The sequence below is a fragment of the Megascapheus bottae genome, chromosome 2 (genome assembly GCF_031878675.1).
Source record: "Megascapheus bottae isolate mThoBot1 chromosome 2, mThoBot2.hap1, whole genome shotgun sequence".
NCBI classification, from domain to species: domain Eukaryota; kingdom Metazoa; phylum Chordata; class Mammalia; order Rodentia; family Geomyidae; genus Megascapheus; species Megascapheus bottae.
In genome coordinates, this window is record NC_143510.1 from 68,121,584 (window position 1) to 68,142,482 (window position 20,899).

Here is a 20,899-nt window from a genome sequence, read left to right on the forward strand (position 1 = left end):
AGGATTTTAATGGTAGTTGTCATTCTGATCTTGTTTTAAAATGCCATGACTCTCTGTTCAAGGTTCACAGTTGAGAAGGAATGAATCATAGATAGGACTTTGAGAGCTCAGGGAGTGGGTAAGACAGAAGAGATAACAATACTCAGGCTCTTGCCAAGCTGATTCCCACAGTGCAACCACACCCTGCTTACATTTCGCTTCTATCTTGAAAGTGGAGTTTGAGCAGAGTGGGAGTAGAGGGTCAAATTCAGTACCCTGTAAGAATTCTCTTCTGATCTCTTTCTATTTTGTGCCTGGGCAGAGAAAATGAAAGATCAGCGTGAGTGGGTGTAAAATCAGAAAATTATGCTGCTGATACTGTATTTAAAAGAAATTCTACCAATTACTCACCCTCTAGAATATTAAAGGAATATTTATGCAAGCACAGAGGCTGATATAGTAATGCTCTCCTGATTTCTTTCTTTCTTTCTTTCTTTCTTTCTTTCTTTCTTTCTTTCTTTCTTTCTTTCTTTCTTTCTTTCTCTCTCTCTCTCTCTCTCTCTCTCTCTCTCCCTCCCTCCCTCCCTCCCTCCCTCCCTCCCTCCCTCCCTCCCTCCCTCCCTCCCTCCCTCTCTCTCTCTCTCTCTCTCTCTCTCTCTCTCTCTCTCTCTCTCTCTCTCTCTCTCTCTCTCTCTCTCTCTCTCTTTCTTTTGCCAGTCCTGGCCTTGAGTTCAGGGCCTGAGCACTATCCTTGAACTTTCTCAAGGCTACTGCTTGAACCTCAGCACCACTTCCGGCTTTTTTCTATGTATGTGGTACCACGAGGCATCGAACCCAGATCTTAGTGCATACTACACAAGCACTCTAGGCCAAACTCCTGGCCCCTGGACTTTATTTTAAGAGGAATTAACTATATATAAAATAAGTCACATAGAACACAGTACATAAGTGAATACTACTTTCTTGAAAGTACTGTGCTTTGGGCCGGCAGTTTGACCTAGTGGTAGAGTGCTTGCCTAGCATGCACAAAGACCTGGGTTTGATTTCTCAGTACCACATATACAGAAAAGGTCGGAAGTGGTGCTGTGGCTCAAGTGATAGGTCTCTAGCCTTGAGAAAGCCCAAGGACAGTGCGCAAGCCCAGAACTGGCAAAAAAAAAAAAAAAAAAAAAGAAGTACTGTGCTTTAAATGGCAGGTTAAAAGTGATTTTTTTTCCTTCTCCATTTTTCTTTGTTAAAAGCTAACTCTTAAAGAAGTTGTAAATATTCTGTAAGGAAATCACATGGTATGATGATGATGGTGATGTGGTACTAGAGATTTGTCTGTGCTTTCTCTGCCACATATTGCTGTCATATGGTTCTATTCTGTTTCTGAGTAGATGGCCACATTTATGTATTCTTGAGTTTGATCGCAACAGTATGCTGTCTCTTATTCCAGATACCCCTAAGCAGTTTGAATGGCTTTTGACTGTTAGAAAGAATAGCCAAAAATTTTAAAGTACTTTATTTATAAGTATACAATTATATGCTTATGGTTTTATTATTTTAGGCATGAACAGCCAGAGAAAAGAGGAAATTAAGAGTAAAGGCTATTATTGCATTATTTGTGCATGAGGCCCAGTCATCAGTCCCCAATTCACTTAGAACCTTCAACCAATTGTGAATACTTTAATCTTGTCCTTCATGCATGCCCACATGTAAGCTCATGGGTTTGAATGAGTGTATTGCTTAAGTCTCTCAAAACACATACCATGGTTTCTATTCATTATTCAACAGATAATAGCAATGTGTTGAAACTCATAGTAGGGATAGTGATGATGGTATCAGTTGTCCAATTTCACTGGCTTAATTAATGACATGATACTCTACTTCTCTGGAAGGAAGCTTCGCAGGTCTTAAGAGCATTTCTGTTGTTTAGGTTGTAAAGGGCTTACCCTTTTCATATGTTCCAGTACTGAGTATTGTCTTCTTCTTGGGCTTTCTCCCACAATGTGAATGTCTGTCCCAATCTCATGGCATCATTAAAGGTTAAACAGAGGTAACCACTTTGCTTGGGTAGCATTACCACTCTCACACCATGTACTCAGATAAGCAAGCCACTATGTATTCCTTTAATCTCCTATTCCCATTTTCCCCAAAGTTTCACATCATCCTTAAAACTTGACCAATTGCAAACATGCTCTTTTTCTTTTAAGAATGCTCTTTTTCTCTTGAGAAAAACTAGCAATTACATGACTGTACTGAATCTTTCAAATGTCTACCATGTTTTTTTTTTCTTTCTAACCAGTTAATCCCCTTCTTTACAAAAAATTCTATTTTATTATCAAGGTGATATATAGAGGTTTTACAGATACATTTATAAAGCAGTGAGAGTACATTACTTCTTGAGCATTGTTCCCCCTTCCCATGTTTCTCTCCTCTTCTAATATTCATTTTTATAATTTTGGACGTATAGTCTCCATGTCACTTCAAGAAAGAGCTGTACCTGGTCGGGAGTTTGGCCTAGTGGTAGAGTGCTTGCCTAGCATGCACGAAGACCAGGCTTTGATTCCTCGGTACCACATACATAGAAAAGCTGAAAGTGGTAAGAGCTCTAGCCTTGAGAAAGACCAAGGATAGTTCCCAGGTCCTGAGTTCAAGCTCAGGACTGGCCCCCCCCAAAAAAAGAGCTGTACATGTCTCAGAGCATTCACTAATTGTCTTTTAAGAAACACTAAGCCAGGTGCCGATGGCTCATGTGTGTGATCCTAGCCATTCAGGAGGCTGAGATCTGAGGACCGAGGTTCAAAGCCAGCCCAGGCACTTTAGTCCATGAAGCTCTTATCTCCAATTACCATCAGAAAACCAAAGTGGCTCTGTGCCTCAAGTGGTAGAGCTCTAGCCTTGAGCTGAAGGGCTCAGGGACAGTGACCAGGCCTAGAGTTTAGCCCATGACCTGCCAAAGAAAGAAAAAGAAAAAAAGAAACCAAAAGAAATCCTTACTATATTTATTAGGTGAAGGATATATTAGGGACTGGGAAAATAATGAAGATATAAGACAAATGAGTCATCTGCTCTACTGGGAGTTTATGACCTATAACAGGTGTTGGAAAACTACAGCTTGTAGGTCAAATTTGGCCTACCATCTAGTATTTTTTTTCTAGGACTCTACCACTTGAGCCACAGCACCATTTCTGGCTTTTTCTGTGTATGTGGTACCAAGGAATTGAACCAGGGCTTCATGCATGCTAGGCAAGCACTCTACCACTAGGCCACAATCCCAGCCCTCTAGTTTTGAATATAAAGTTTTGTTGAAACATAGCCATGAATAGTCATTAAGATATTGTCTATGATTATTTTTATATTATAAGGGCAGCATTAGATGTAATGGATGCTATGTGACCTGAAAAGCCCCAATTCTTACTATTTCACTTTCTTCCTAGTCCAGAAGTGTCCTTCAAATGTCTGAAAGATTAATTTAATTTCATGTATCTAAAGATTAATTAATTTCATGTATCTATTACTATGGACAGATACAAAAGAAATGACATACTAGGAAAACAAAAATGTCAAACATACCATCAAATTGAGATTATTGTGTCAAATTGCTGTACATTTTTTTTCGAGTTCTAGGGCTTGAACTCAGTGCCGGAGCACTGTCCTTGGGCTTTCATTCTACCACATGAGCCGCAGCACCACTTCTGACTTCTATGTATATATTACTGAGGATTTGAATCTGTGTCTTCATGCACTGTAGGCAAGTACTCTACCACTAGGCCAAACTCCTCACCCCTGCTTTACAATATTTTTTTCATCAGTCCTGGGACTTGAACTTAGGGCCTGGGCACTGTCCTTGGACACTTTTTGTTCAAGGCTAGTGCCCTGCTACTTGAATCACAGCACTACTTCTGGCTTTTTCTGAGTATATGATGCAGAGGAATCAAACCCAGATCTTTGTGCATGGTAGATGAGCACTCTACAACTAGGCCATGCTCCTGGCTCCCTGCTGTACAATTTTTAAGCACTCAGTCTTAATTTCTGTTTTTTTTTTTTTTTTTTTTACCAGTCCTGGGCTTGAGCTCAGGGCCTGTGCACTGTCCTTGGGCTTTCTCAAGGCTAGAGCTCTACCACTTGAGCCTCAGCACCACTTCTGGCTTTTTTCTATGTATGTGGTACCAAGGAATTGAACCTGGGTCTTCATGCATGCTAGGCAAGCACTTTAACCACTAGGCCAAACTCCCGGCCCCCTTAGTTTCTGTTTTTATCTCTTGGTACATGAGTGATAGTTTACAGACCAGTATTTGTCAGTAGACCACACTTTGAATAGTGCCAGTCTTTAAAAGAAGGCAGTAAGAGAGAAAGTAACAACTTAAAAAAAAAATCAACTTTTACTAAGAATCATGATGAAGCATTATAAAATGATGTAAGAAGTAGTTAGAGGAGTGAGCAAGATGGAAACTCTAAAATGAGATTAAAGTGTGAATGTAGCTAGTTGTCGTGGTGTGCCCCTGCAATTTCAGCTAGTTGCGAGATTAGTGAGTTGAGACCAGCTTGGCCTAAATAGTGAGAACTCATCTCAAAAAACCATGCAACCATTTTCTCTCAGTGTGGCTTTACATCACGTTCCCTTTGTGCCTGTGTGTGTCTCCACATGATATGCTCCATCTGTGTGTTTTCCTCTCCTCGTATTTTCAGTCATGTTGGATTAAAGCCCACCAAAATGACCTTGTTCTAAGTTGATTAAATCTGTAAAGATTCTGTTTCCAAATAAGGTAACACTTAGACACAGTAGGGGTTAGGACTTCAGCATATCTTTTTCTGGAAAGGTTGCAATAATTTGACTTAGAACAGGTTCCAACATCATATTTACATTTCAGTTGGCAAAAACAGTAAAGAGAGAAGATTATTCTTCTTCTCTTCAAGGATACTTCCTGTATGGTATGCAGAAAATTCTGCTTATACTAACCATACCATGGCACAAGAAAGCTGGTGTGCTTTTTTTCTTCTTTCTTAGCTTAAGAAGGTGTTTTGTCATGAAGAGAGAAGGAAAACATCTATATCATTTGACAGCAGGTACTACTTCCATTGTTCTAAAGTTGCAAAGCTACACTTAGTAGTTTCTCTGAGTTATTGGATTGCAATATTTGCACTCTCAAATAGAGCTATGGAGTCTGTTTTAGGCTTAGCTAGACATAGCAAAGTTCCAGTATATTCCTGACAAGCCACCAACTTAGTGCAGTGAGGAAACATTGTGATTAGAATCAGAATGTGGATTGGGAGGGTGTGGCCTAAGTGGTAGAACTTTATAGCAGTTTGCTCTATAGAAATCTAAGAAAAAGGTTTAAAATAGGAAAAAAAAGGAGGAGGCAGGAGAGGGAAAAGCATGGCTATCTGATATAATAATCTAAAGTAAACAAAAGCTTGAGAAAAATGGGTATGTTTTTAATGTGCTTTCAAGCACATTGTTTTAAGACAATGTTTATTATTTTTTATTTTGATACAATTCATGATTATGCTTCAGAGTTGGAATGGTTGTTTGTGGGAGCAATTACTTTTAGCTAGTCTAGTCAGAAAAGACATGTTCCAAAAGTCATGGGAAGTCATGGCAGGTATTATAGCTTCAATTTACCTAGAGCTGACCTAGGGACTCCTTTGCTGTTATATAGGTAATAGATTCAGCTTATCTAACAAACATGATAGCAAATAGAGCCTGTTCTTATTAGGCCTTCACTGTTTAATCCCTCCCTTATCCATGTTTTTAAATCATTAGCTGGTGCACATGGCTACCTACCAAGTGACATTTCTTGAACTTCATTGAAGTCTGGTGCAGTGATATGATCAACCCTTGACTAAATGGACATGAACATACATGAGCATGTCCTTTGGCTTTTTCCTCAAAGCTAGCACTCTGCCACTGAACCATAGCACTATTTCTGGCTTTTTCTATGTATGTGGAACCGAGGAATAGAACCTGGGTCTTCGAGCATGTTAGGGAAGCACTCTACCACTAGGCCAAACTCCTGGCCCCTATATTGCTTTTTCTTCTATGTAAACTTATAAGAAGAAAAATGTATATCTACATTAAAAATAAGAGACTTCATAGTATCTAAATGTTCTTTAATGATATACTGAAGCAAAAACATTTTTTATTTTAATTTTCATTATTGAGGTAATGTATAGAGGGGTTACAGTTGCATTCACCAGATAGTAGGTGCATTAGTTCTCACACATTGATACCCCTTCTTATGTTTTTGTTCCCAATTCCTTCCTTCCATCCCCTCCCAATCATCTTGTTTTCCACACTTCCCTTTCCTATTTCAGATAAACAAATAAACATAGATACCAGATAACAAAGGCAGATGGAATAACAGTATGAGATTAACCAAAGAGCAACAAAGGAGAAGATAAATAGCATAGTACATTAAGAACAACAATCACACATTACAAAGCTCTTGTTTCCATATCCTAGAGATCCTTCATTTAAGTCTCATCCTATATGACTTTATGTATCCAGGTTTTGAGCTATTGTAATCCTCTGCTAGGACAGTCCTAGATGTGTACTAATTATTACAAATGAGGGAAACCATTGAGCCTATGTTCTTTTGGGTCTGGCTCACTTCACTTAATATGATTTTTTTCCAAGTCTTTCCATTTCTTTCCAAATGCGACAATGTCATTCTTTCTGATGGCAGCATAGAATTCCATTGTATATAAATACCACATCTTTTTGATCCAATCATCTACTGAGGGGCATCCGGGTTGGTTTCATATCTTTGCTGTGGTAAATAGTGCTGCAATGAACATCACTGTGCTAGTGAGTTTAGTATGTCCTTGTTTCTGGATGATTGGGTAAATGCCAAGGAGTGGGATTTCTGGGTCATAGGGAAACTCTATGTTTAGTCTTTTGAGGAATTGCCATGCTGCTTTCCATAGTGGTTGATTGAGTTTACACTCCCATCAAAAGTGTCATAGTGATCCCTCCTGATCCCATCCCCAGTAGCATCTGTTATTATTAGATTTCTTGATCATGGCCATTCTAACTAGAGTGACGTGGAATCTTAGAATTGTTTTGATTTGCATTTCTTCATGTGTCTATAGGCCATTCTTATTTTCTCTTCAGAGTAGTCTCTCTTTAAGTCTTTGGTCCATCTTTTAAGGGGGTGGTTGTTACTTTGAGGATTTGTTTTTGAGAGATTCAATTTTTTGAACTGTTGGTATATTTTAGATATGAGGACCTTATCTGTGGTATGGTTAGTGAGAAACTTCTCCTACTCTGTGGGCTTTTCTATTTAGTTTGTTAGCTATGTCCTTTGCCACACAGAAGCTCTGCAGTTTAATGCAGTCCCATTTGTCCAAAGTTTCTTTATTTGTTGTGTTTCTTTAATTTGGGTCTTAATTAAGAAAGTTTCAACCTGTGCCAAGGAGACCTAGCGTATCTCCTATTCTTTCTTGTAAAGTTTTCACTGTATCTGCTTTTACCTCGAGGTCTTTGATCCATTTGGAGTTAATCCTGGTGCAGGGTAACAAAGAGGATCCAACTTTAGTTTTCTGCAGGTTTTTAAACAGTTCTGCCAGCATCACTTGTTGAAGAGGCTGTCTTCTAGGTCTGTGGGTTGATTTCTGGGTCTTCAGTTCCATTTCATTGGTTTTCAGGCCTGTTTTTGTACCAGTACCAAGCTGTTTTGGTTATTATAGCTTTATAATAGAGTCTAAGGTTTGGTATTGATATTCCTCCTGCACTGTTTTTTCTGCTAAGAATTGTCAAGCAAAACATTTTTTAAAATTTTTTTTATTGTAATTAGTAAAAGGGTTACATGATATTTGCCAGATAGAAGGTACATTAATTCACATACATTGATACCCTTTCACATGTCTTGATACCCATTTCCCTCCCCCCCCACACCCCCACCCGTCTTGGTTTTCCCCCCTTCCCTATCAAATTTCAAATATCCAAATACAAATAAATTCAATATATCAGATAACAAAGTGAGATACTATACCAATATGAGATAACCAAGGGACAGCAAAGGAGATGAGAGACAACATAGTACATTAAGGACAACAATCATTCATTATATGGCTTTTGTTTCGATATCCTGGAGGTCCTTTTGATTAGCTTCACATTATATGGCCTTATGTATCAAGATTTTCAAGCAAAACATTTCTAAGATAGCATTTTTTTGTTGTTGTTGTTGCTAGTCGCGGGGCTTGGGCTCAGGGCTTGAGCACTGTCCTTGGGCTTTTCTCAAGGTTAGCACTCTGCCACTTGAGCCACTTCACCTCTTCCATTTTTTCTACGTATGTGGTACCGAGGAATCGAACCCCAGGAATCGAACCCAGGCCTTTGCGCATGCTAAGGCAAGCACTCTACCACTAGGCTAAACTCCCGGCCCAAGATAGCATTTTTATTCCCCATTGTAACTGGATTATTCCTCATAAACCCTTTCTATTTATGAATTATGTACCCTTTCTTGCTCCTAGGTAAAAAATGCCTTGTTTAGACTTGCTGGTGACTTCTGGATGTCACATGTTGTCTAGAGAGGCAAGTGAAATTAGCAAGAATTTGTCTGCATAAGTGTAGAGAAGGTGAATTCAAACTTGGGTAAAATGGATTGTCCTTTCAGTTTAAGTATAAACAAAACATTAGGCTATTTGAGGTGAAGAAATATGTGGAAACAGTAACAATGTATGCTTTTTTTTTTTACTTTTGATGAGATCTTCCTTTTCTTTTAGAAAAGGTTGACAACATACTTTTGCATTCCTCCCATATTTGATACTGTTACATGGAGATAATCCTGACAAAACAATGGCACTGTACATGCTTTTCTTGTATCCAAAGCAAATACTAGTTTCCAGTCCTTTGTATTTTTTTCAAATAAGACTGTAGAGTTCTTGATTATGAACTGTGTTCATTCTACTATAGCTAGAAGGCTTGGCAAGTACTTTCTATGGAAACATTGTATACCTTATTAGGTTGATAGTGATTTTTTTAAAAAAAAAACAAAGGATACTGAGAAAAACTAGTCAGTATAATGTTTTAAAAATATTTTATCTTGATTTTCCAATAAGGACAAAAAAGGTAGATCTGATTTTCACATTGATCACTTTTTTACAATATGGGAAGATGGGGACCCAGTATCACAGTAATAAAACTTTACTTTCTAATTTCTTCTTTTCTATAGTATATATTATTTCTTAGAAAGCCCCCTGTGAAAATGCTAACAAAACATAATATAACTCATCTTCTTTTTTTTGCCAGTCTTGGGACTTGAACTCAGGTCCTGAGCACTCTCCTTCGGCTTTCTCAAGGCTAGCGCTCTACCATTTGAGCCACAACACCACTGCTGACTTTTTCTATTTATGTAGTACCTAGGAATAGAACCTGGATCTTTGTACATGCAAGGCAAGCATTCTACTACTAGACCAAACTCCTGGTCCCAATATAACTTATCTTCTGACTGGATATACTGATCTTGCATTTTGGTTAAATTAGAGCAACAAAGCTCACATTAATTTTGCCAGTGAATTTGGATATTCAGCAGGGAATCATCTCATCTATCCTAAACCAGATTAATAAATCATTGTGATAATTCTTCTGGGGTCTCTTTTTTCCATTACAAGTATGATCTATTTGCTGTCTTATATGATGTATATTGACACTAGCATCAGTACCACCATTCCTTTGTTACCTTAAAAGGCTATTAATGTTCAGCAGAATTGTTCTCTGTGCATCTCTTCCAAATGCATCTTTGGGGGAGGCAGATTGTCAAAACCTTCTCTTTATATTATACTTTCATTTTCATTCTTGAATCAGAGATAGTAACAGATATTTGTGGATTCCTAAAACACTGAATAATCTTGTGTCCCTTAGAAATGTAACACCTTTTCTTTTTTATTCTCACTTCCCACTGGATGTAGAACGAGTCCTTGGGTTTAAAACCCAAATACCCACAATTAGAAGGTATGCATTTGGGTGTTTGGATTAAGGAACTGATGCAAACCACAAAATGCACAAATATTTTCAATTGAAATTTCTGATGTCTGAAACTTGCATTTCTACAGAAGGAATCTCAGAAGGATCCTATTTTCTCAAAAGTGAAAAGAATGAATGTTTTATCTATTGTTATTGTATAATCATTTTTTTTGCCAGTTGTGGGGCTTGAACTCAGGGCCTGAGCACTGTCCTTGGACTTTTTCTCAAGGCTAAATCTCTACCACTTGAGACACAGCACCACTTCCAGCTTTTTTCTATGTATGTGGTACCGAAGAATCAAACCTGGGCCTTTCTGCATGCTAGGCAAGCGCTCTACCACTAGGCCAAAGTCCTGGCTCTCGAATGTATAATCATTTTTACAAGCAGAGACACCTTCCTGATTTCCTCTTCCTTCACAAAAGCAGGCTGCATTCCCAGCTCCAAGTTAAAAAGCAAACAAATTTGATCACAGGTAGAGAATAAATTTCCATCTAAGCCTGACAAATTCATGGGAGAAACTTTGATTGCCCCAGCTTGGGTTGGAAGGAGAACAGCCTGTAATTTCTATTCTAACCAACCAAGTACAGTGGAAATGGATTGTTGCATAAAAATAAAAGGAAGGAAAGTGGGGCGCTCACATCTGTAATTCTAGCTATTCAGGAGGCTGAGTTCTGAGGATCATGGCTTGAAGCCAGCCTGGGCAGAAAAATCCCTGTAAGACTCTTATCTCCATTTAATCACTCAAAAACTAAAAGTGACTCTGTGGTTCAAGTGGTAGACTGCTAGTCCTGAGCACAAAGATGCTCAGATATAGCTCTCAGGCTCTGAGTTCAAGCCTCACAACCAAAAAAATATAGATGACAAGTAAAAAAGGAAGGAGACATGGGTGTGGTAGCATGGACAAATCCCATGCCTATGGAAAATGAAACTTCAGTAGCATTTTTCTCATAAATTTTGAGGCAGGAACAGGATTAGTATCTAAATTCCCTTAGGTCACAACCTGAAGGATAAAATTCCATTAAAAATTATGCCATCAACTATAAATCTGTTAGTAAACCCAAAGGATAGTAAAAGAAAAATTATACTTGGATATGATAAATTAAACAGGACTCTAAACATTCACACAGTGAAACCAAAGGAGGATATTCCTAGGAGAGAATCACAAGGGCTCATTAGCTTTGTGTGTATGGTCATATGAAAAGATTCTTATGGAAATAAATTCCGAGAAGTGGAATCAAGTGTTTTTTTATTTTTGCAAGTTTTTTTTCTCTTTTCTTCGCTTTTGTTACTGTTTTAGGTTTATGTACCTTTTATTTCATATGTGAGTTTATCTGAGTTGGGGAGGGAAAGAGGAAGCACAGAAATGGTGGGACAACGGGTAAGCTAATTTAGCAGTGATGCTCCCTAGATGCTATGTTGGAAATGAACTATACAGCTTAAGGGAAGAAGGGGAGGGAGGGAAAAACATGGGAGAAAATAAGGGATGGGGTGACAATGTTCAAAAAGAAATGTGCACAGTACCTTATATATCTGCAACCCCTCTGTACATCACCTTTACAATAAAAATTAAGAATAAAATTAACAAGATGGCATGGGGTTGGAGGTATGGCTCAGTTATACCTTCTAACCAATGAGCACAATTGTTGGCCTTTAAGTCAAGTTCTAGTCTTGGACCTAAAGTAAACAAAATCATGGCATTATGGAATTTAAATAACAGAAATATGCTTCCTTTCTTCAAATATACTTTCCTTTCTTCAAGTATGCTTTTTTTCATTTAAATCATTGTCTTCAGTTTTGGAGGAAGTAAAAGGGAAGATTAGGCTCACACATTAGTGTTACTAAACATAGAAATAATCACTTATATTTAAATAAGTGTTAGTAGCTAGTAGCCAGGTTGTTATTTCTCCTTTCATCAATCTGTTTCGATATAACACCAATAAGCAACCAACCCATCTCACGTTACTTACATGGGCACTGGGCACTGACCTGTCCTAGCCAATATGTAGAACCTTTTTAGAGTTTCTAGGCCTGTACTCCTTCAGGCAGAAAGAGTATTTCTTATTTCCATTTTGTATAGTCTTTCTGCCCCATAACCCTTCTGATTCTATAAGGATCTCTAAACATTGGAAATTATTCTTGGACCTTTCAGTACAAATGTTAGACTATTCCAGAACAAATGATAGAACATCTTTGTAATCCCCGCTACTTGGGAGGTTCATTATTTGAGGCCAGCCTGGGCAAAAAAAAATAGTGAGACCCTTCCACCCTTAAACATCAAGCCAGCTGGGTATGGTGGACCTTACTTGTAATTCTAGCTGTATGGAAGAAATAAGTAGGAGAATTGATGTTCCAGTCCTATCTAAAGACAAACAAACTCTCTTAAGTAAGAAGAGCTTAGAGTTGGAGCTCAAGTAGCTGAGTGCTTGCCTAACCAGCACTAAGCCTCATGTTCAAACCTTAGTACTCGCAAGAAAACAAAACTGAAAGCACTCCCAAGTGAGCCATTATTCTTTCTATTGTGAAATTGTTCAACAATTTCTTATGCTCCCAGGCAAAAGTTAAGGCATGAGAGTAAAGGCTACAACTAAATTATGAATCATGTCCTTTTCATAGTTTCTTTCACTTTTAAAATTACCCCTACTTGGATATGAACTAGAAATTTAGGAGTCAGACTAGATGTTATGGCTTCTAGTGGACAGTAATAATTGTAGAGGAGACTGAGATTTGGAGGATTGAGATTTAAAACCAGTTTGGACAGAAAAGTATATTAGAATCCATGTCCAAAATAATCAGAAAGAAGCAGGACTGCAAGTATGGCTCAAGCAGTATCCAGGGGAGCAAAGGCTCTCAGTTCAAAACCCTGTATCAGCAAATAGACAGATGGACAAAAGAATCTGAATGATGGAAGGAGTGTTTTCTAGTGTCCTTTTCAGTTTCTTTACTGAGGATATAAGTAATTTAATAGTATGCCACATGATTTCCAATATTTTGTGTATTTTTTTATTAAAGAATTTATTAACATTGATTTTTACATCTATTTTGTATATTTTTTGTTTTATTTTTATTGTATTATTTCCATTATGTCTCAGTCTTCTGAGTCCCAGAGATTTTATTTTGCTCAAGGCTAACATTCTACCACTTGAGCCACAGCTGGCCTTTTTGGTATTTAGTTGGTGAGGTGATAAGAGCCTCACAAGCTTTCTTGAATTCCAATCTGGGGATATCTGCCTCCTGGGCAGCTAGGATTACAGATATGAGTCACTGGCATCTGGCTAAAATTGCCACACTTTCGGTGCTAAGTTTTGGAATTTCTAAACCTCCATCTCATTTCTGTGGCATCTTCAGAGTTTGGTTTCTGAGGCTGTATCTTTGTTCTTTTACCACATTTTCTGGAAAAAACTACTGAATTGTAAGATAGAAAATCACTTTACTGTGTACCTAATATTTTCTAATGTTAACAAAGAAATGAAAGAAAGAAAGAAAGAAAGAAAGAAAGAGAGAAAGAGGGAGAGAGAAAGAAAAAGGGAAGAAGGGAAAGTAAGTAAGGGTGGATGGATAGATAGATAGATGATAGATAGATAGATTAGATTAGATTAGATGCTGATAATCCTCAGTGCTGACCATCATGATGGTTTTGTTTCATCTCCTGGGTACGTGGCAGGACTTTGTTTCCTTATCCTCTTGCTAAACTTCAATGTAATCATATGATTTGGTTTAGATAAAGAATACTGAACCCACACCTGTGTATCACTTCTGATGGAAGTCCTAAAAGCTTGCTTACCCTTTTCTTCTTTATTATCGACCATGATCTGGATCAAGAATTGAAAATTTCCTTCCTTCCTTCTTTCCTTCCTTCCTTCCTTCCTTCCTTCCTTCCTGTTTCCTTCCTTCCTTCCTTCCTGTTTCCTTCCTTCCTTCCTTCCTATTTCCTTCCTTCCTTCCTTCCTTTCTTCCTTCCTTCCTTCCTTTCTTCCTTCCTTCTTTCCTTTCTTCCTTGTAAAATCTGATGATATTTTAGGCCTTGCAGACACCACGATCTCTACTGCAACTAACTATTCAGCAGTATTTTGCACTGTAGTACAAATGGGCCATAGGCAACACATAAATGATTGAGCATTTCTGTGTTCTAGTAACACATCTTCTATGGACTCTGAAACTTGAGTTTCATATAATTTTTTTTTGTCTGTCATGGGACTTGAACTCTGGGCTTTGTTAGGCCCAACTCAGGATATTGTCCCTGAGCTCTTCAGCTCAGTGCTGGTGCTCTACCACTTGAGTCGCAGCACCACTTCTGCTTTTCTGGTAGTTAATTGGAGATAAGAATCTCATGGACTTTTGTGCCCAGGCTGGCTTTGAACTGTGCTCCTCAGATCTCAGCCTCCTGATTAGCTAGGATTACAGGTGTGAGCCACTGGCACTTAGCTGAGTTTCATATAATTTTCACATCTCACAAACATAATTTTCTGTTAAAAATGTTTTGATCAGACAAATGTTTAGGACAGACAAAATCAGGCAGCAAGCCAGAGCCTTTCATAGGCCAGAGCCTTTTCTACAGAGAGGCAACTTCAAAAACTTGATTCCCACGGGGAGGTAGCACTGAACAAAGCCTTCAGCTGACCCACGGAGGATATTTAGTGCATGGGGAAAATAAAAAGAAGAAGAAAAAGAAAGAAAACATATTAAGAAGCAAAAGTTATTTCTTAAGAAACAAAAGTTGTATCTTAAAATTGTATCATAAACCCACCCAATCTAATACACTAATTCTGTTTTTACATGAGAAGTCAGGAACAAATAACTAGAAGAAGGTCAGTGGGAAGTGAGAAAAAATCTGGAGGAGCTTAAACTGAAAGTTTAAAGAACTCATTAAAATTCTAATTTGAAGTTTTTCCATTCTTTTCCTTTGAACTCCTGATCTTCAAATCCTGAGTATCTTCCTTTTTATACATTTAATACTGCGATTATCTCTTTAAGGGATTTTTGAATGTTGACCCTTTCCAATAATAATGACTAGTAATAATAATAAATAATAATAACATAGCAAGATTTTAAAGTAGATTTAAAAACTGTTAGAAAGGCCAAACGAAAGATCCCTGTTAAAAGACATTCCATCAACAAAAATATCTCCTCTCTCTCTGCCATGGCAACTCCAAAATAGTAAAGAATATGTAATATGCAGTATCCTTATTTGAACTAGGATGCTGAGAATCATGCAGCCAGCAAATGTCTATTTTAGTGGCAAGAAACAGTAGATAGATTCTGGAAAGAGATTGTTCTTACTCTGTAGTACTTATTGAACTTTTCCAATTGTCAGTGGCAGAATTCCAGAGGCACTTTGTATATTCTTTTTCCAGTGGCTTTTAACTGTGTAGTTGTCTTGCCTATTTTTGTATTTGTATGTAGCTGGTGTGTGTTAAATAATCCTTCACTGTGCCAGAGGAGGAACAAGGTGAGATGTTTTATAGGGATACACGTTACATTTGCAGTGTCTCTTGCCTTGGAAATGCTTGTGGGGAAACAGTCCTTATTTGATCATTTTTGGGGGTGAGAAAAATGAAAAGAAATCATGTTCACAATCTCTAACTGCCTCAGGACTGCAAAGTGGGAGAAGAGGCTCTTTGGAAAACTTACAGTTTTTTCTTACAAAACAATGTAGCTTCTAAGAAGCTGAAAACATTTGGAGAAAGTACAGAAATGAAAAGCATTATTGTGTGAAGTTTGAACTCTGAGGGGGGAAAACTTCTCTATGAAAGGCTCAGACTTTACTTTTTGCCTTGGAAATCCTCTGGGCTACAATATGATTTGTTTAAAATATGGCACTTAAATATTTAAATGTAGCAGGCCCTATGTGTTTGGTTTCTTTGTTTAACTGGTACATAGTTTCCCAACTATGTAGTGACTGGTATGAAGTGTGAGGCTGTTCTAAATTTATGTGGCTCAGCTTTCCAGAATAGTTGGATACTGGTTTTAAATATGTACAGTATTATTCCTTTTCAGCATCAGTGACAGTGCCCAAACACATGAATATTACCTTCCCATATTCCACTTCCTCACACAAAGTTAAAAAGGAGAAGAGTAAATTCAATTTATCAGGTAATTTAGAAAACATACCAGAATTTCAGACAATTCCAAAATAAAATTTCCATTTACGATGTTGAAAATCAGATGCTTGGTAAATCTTAGTTATCTTTTAAATAAATATGTTTGATATACATTTTTTTGTGCAGTATCATCTGGTAGAATTGGAGTTTTTGTTTTTGTTTTTGTTTTTTGTGGTCATGGGGCTTGAACTCTGGGCCTGGGTGCTGTCTCTGAGCTCTTCTAGTCACTAGTACTATACTAAATCTTCATTCTTTAAGCTGCTCAGTCTTTGGTATGTTGTGGTGGTACCGCTGAGCATCCAACACAGACTTCATAATGCTCTTCTTTTACCCCAAAGTGATAGTTTATGACTGGGAAGAGAATGAACAGATTGATTATATGGGAAGCTGAGTAAAATTCAGATAGCTTTTTTCTTTTCCTATATTTGCTTATCAATTCCAGTGGAGTCTTCACTGAAAATATTAGGATGTGTAGACCATGGAGTAAAGAAAATGTATTCAATGCTTGTTAATTCCAAGAGAAACCAACTAATACTTTAAATCTTAAATATTAGGAGCTTTCTAGAATCTGTTCATGTATTTTTACAATCTAAATTCCAAGTGTACGTGCACAAAACAGTAATTCAAGTATTTAGGAAGGTATGGCAGGAGGATGATGAATTTGAAAACAGCTTGGGCTACACATGGAAACTAAAAAGCAAAACAAACCCATAAAGAGAATATATACTAAGGGAAAATTAAGCCAAGAGGTTTTTAATTTTATTTAGTTATATATATATATTTATTGAATATTTTGGCCTCATGGAATTATCATCATTCTGTACATGTTAAAGATACAGGAAATATGGGCTGGGAGTTTGGCCTAGTGGTAGAGTGCTTGCCGAGCATGCGAAGACTGGGGTTCAATTCCTCGGTACCACATACATAGAAAAAAGCCAGAGGTGGTGCTGAGGCTCAAATGGTAGAACTCCAGCCTTGAGAAATACCAAGGACAGTGCTGAGGCCCTGAGCTCAAGCCCAGATCTGGCAAAAAAAAAAAAAGAAAAGAAAAGAAAAAGAAAAGATACAGGAAATAATGGTGGCTCACACCTGTCATCCTAGCTACTCAGGAAGCTGACAACTGAGGATTGTACTTCAAGGCCAGTCCAGGCAGGGGAGTCTGTGAGGTTCTTATTCAGAGTTAACCAACAGAAAACCAGAAGTGGGACTGTGGCTTAAAGCACTAATCTTGAGCAAAAGAGCTCTGAGATAATACCCACGCCCTGAATTTAAGCCTCACAAATGACAAAAATTGAAACAAAATGATTGACCATGTACCATATAATTTCTGGGCATAATTCAATGCCATGGCATTGTTCTTTAGGTTAGGTAGAACAAAGGAAAATAAAATAATACAATTAAAGTAAAGGAAATCATTGTCAAACAAATAACCATGTTAGTGTTTGTTTTCTGTGCCAGTCATGCTAGCTAGAACCATGGAGAGTTGAAGATTAAGGTAGTTTAAGACATTCAGGGGTGGAAAGCATAACAGTATTTTACAAAAAGAAAAAGGTCAGTTGTCAGCAATTAACAAAATAATATTGTTCTCTTCTTGGTCCTGAATTTGCTTTCTCTTTCCACAGGACTTCATGTCTCTGCTTCTTTCTAAATGTCTATTATTTTTTCTTCTCACAAAAATCTGGTTCTTTCTTGTTTCTCATCAACACAATTACACCCACTAGCCACCTTTGCTCATGACAGTCATATATCCTTTTAGCTTTCGCTGACTGCTGGTTCTGAGCCTGTCCACACTCACAATGGAGAGGATGGGATGGAAACAGCATGACGGTCAGGTGTCCAGCCCTGATCCAATCAGCTCTCAGGGAGGAATGAGATCCTGTAATAGAAACAGCTGGGACTGGAGTTAGAAGAGGCAGGGCTCAGAGAAGAAGGTATGAGCTAAGCAGGCACAATAACATGTGTTGATGACAGGCAATAGGTTTAATATCCAGGAGAGTTTTAAATCAGTTTTGTTGCTGAGAAACAGTTTGGGAAAATACTTTATGTCAAAGATGCAGTGTGTGTGTGTGTGTATGTGTGTGTGTGTGTGTGTGTGTGTGTGTGTGTGTGTGTGAGAGAGAGAGAGAGAGAGAGAGAGAGAGAGACAGACAGAGAGAGACAGAGAGAGACAGAGAGAGACAGAGACAGAGACAGAGAGAGACAGAGAGACAGAGAGGTGGTAGAGTACAGAATTCCCATTATAGAAGCCAGGCCTAAACAGGAAGGAAACTAATCTTCCAGATACCAAAAATGGACCTAAGAATAGAAGAATAGTAGTCTGTCCTAGGGCTGGAGGTTAGAAATTATTTGGACAAACTGGAAAAGTGGACTCTGGGAGAGAAAAAGCCTGAATTTAGTACTGTATCTAACAAGGGCTCTTAAGGCAGTTTCTTAGAGAAACTAAGTCTTACTCACATAATTAAGAGACTCAGATCATTCCGGCCCATCAAATCTTTTATGTGAGTACAAATAAGAACAAAGAGTAAAAACAACACAAAGCTAATAAAATGATTTTAAAAGGCAGAGAGAGAGAGAGAGAGACAGAGACAGAGAGAGACAGAGAGAGAGACAGAGAGACAGAGACAGAGAGACAGAATAACACACAGACACACACACACAGAGAACAAGAACTAGATGTATTGACTAGCAAATCAAACTCAAACTCAGACTAAGCTAAGAACTAGGGAATTACTTTAGCTGAGTTAACATTTAAAAAATGTATTTGAACACTTAAAAATGAAAATAAAAATGTACATTCAGGAATTCTCATTCAATGTGGTAAGTAACCTGTATATGCATTGTGTGTTTGTATTGGCCAGAAATGGAAGAGGCCTGAGGAGAGAGATTTGGGACCAGGGATTTGTCAGGTGTTGTTGTTGTTTTCCTGAAAAATGTTTTGGTAGCAATTATTTCTGGGGATTTAAAATTTAAGGGAACTGTAAAATAGGGATGTTAATTTTCATATTAAACTTAAAAAATTGACAGTACTGGACCTGGTATTGGTGATATAACCATATAGACATAAAAAAAATCTATGATGGGCTATATACTTGAAAGACGTAATGTTTTATTACTTATACTAATTTGTGTCTATGACATATAAACCCTCAGCTTAATTTTAATTATATTTTGTAATCTATGTGCCAGTGATTGTATATAGAGATTCCCTTCTTGAATACTTATTTGTTAAACATGACATTTGAAATATGATATAAAATTCAATGTCAATAAATTATTTAATAAAAATAAAATTGACAGTATTGGTATTTCGCATAACATTTGCAGTTATTAGGCAAATGTTCTGTCACTTGAACCACACCACTTTTTGATTTCCCTCCCTTTTTAAAATGGTATTTTATTGTCTAGGTGATGTATAGAAGAGTTACAGTTACATTCATCAGGTAGTGGATACATTACTTCTTGAACACTGATACCCCTTCTTATGTTTTTCTCCCACTTTCTCCCTCCTCACCTCCTCCCAATCATCTTGATTTTTTCCCCTCCCTTCCCTATTTTAAATTAACAATAAACATATTACAATATACCAGGCACTAAAGTCAGATACAGTAACAACATGAAATAAACCATAAGGGGAAAAAAGAGAAAAGAAATAACTTCATAGTACATTAAGAACAACAATCACAAAGATAAACCTCTTGTTTCCATATTCTAGAGTTCATTTTGCTTAGCTTCATCCTATATGATCCTATATGGCCGTATGTACATAGCTTTTAAGCTATTGTGATCCTCTGCTAGGAGAATCCTAAACGAGTTCTTTTTTTTTTTTTTATATTGTCTTGTGGTTTTGCCTGTGGCTGGCCTGGAAAATGGTTCTTCAACCTATAGACTCCCCCAAAATTGGAAGCCACAGGAATGTGCCATGAAATCTTTCTCTCTATATTTTTTTGCCAGTCCTGGCTTGAACTCAGGGCCTGAAAACTGTCCTTGGGCTTTCTCAAGACTAGAGCTCTACCACTTGAGCCACAGAACCACTTCCAGCTTTTTTCTATGTATGTCGTACCAAGGAATCCAACCTGGATCTTCATGCATGCTAGGCAAGCACTCTACCACTAGGCCAAACTCTTGGCCTTTTTAAAAAAAATTGAGAAGGGTTCTAAATTTCTGCTCCAGCTTACCTTGAACAGTAATCCTCTCAAACTCTACCTCCTGAATATCTGAGATTACAGAAGTGAGCCACCATGTCTAACCCATACCTAACTTTTAAAAATGATTAAACTATACTGACTTTATGAGAAAACAAAAATAAATAATCTATGTTGAAAACTTACAAAAAGACATTCATATTGATGCCTATTATGTCCCCACCGATTGTGACACTAGGGTTTTAAAATCATTATATACATTAAAAATATATTACCGATGTTTCTGGTTTCACAGAAACATTTTTTTTTTTTTTTGCTAATTCTGGGCTTGAGCTCAGGGCCTCAGCAATGTTCTTGGACTTTCTCAAGGTTAGAGCTCCACCACTTGAACCTCAGCACCATTTTTGGCTTTTTCTACTTTTGTGGTACTGAGGAATTGAACTCGGGTCTATGTGCATGCTAGGCAAGCACTCTACCATGACCAAACCCCCAGTCCCTCACAGAAACATTTTAACTGCATTGACTGATTTTACTAAGGTCCATGTTGCTCTTTTCTTTTCTTAGGTAATATATTACTGACTCAGAAATGGGATGATTACTATATGCAGAAAACTCAGAGGAAAGGCTGCAAAGTTTAGTGCCTTGGTCATCATGTGCATATCTTTCTAAAACAGAAATACAGCCTAATGACCATTGTAACATAAATTATTATTTTAAGAGTACATTAT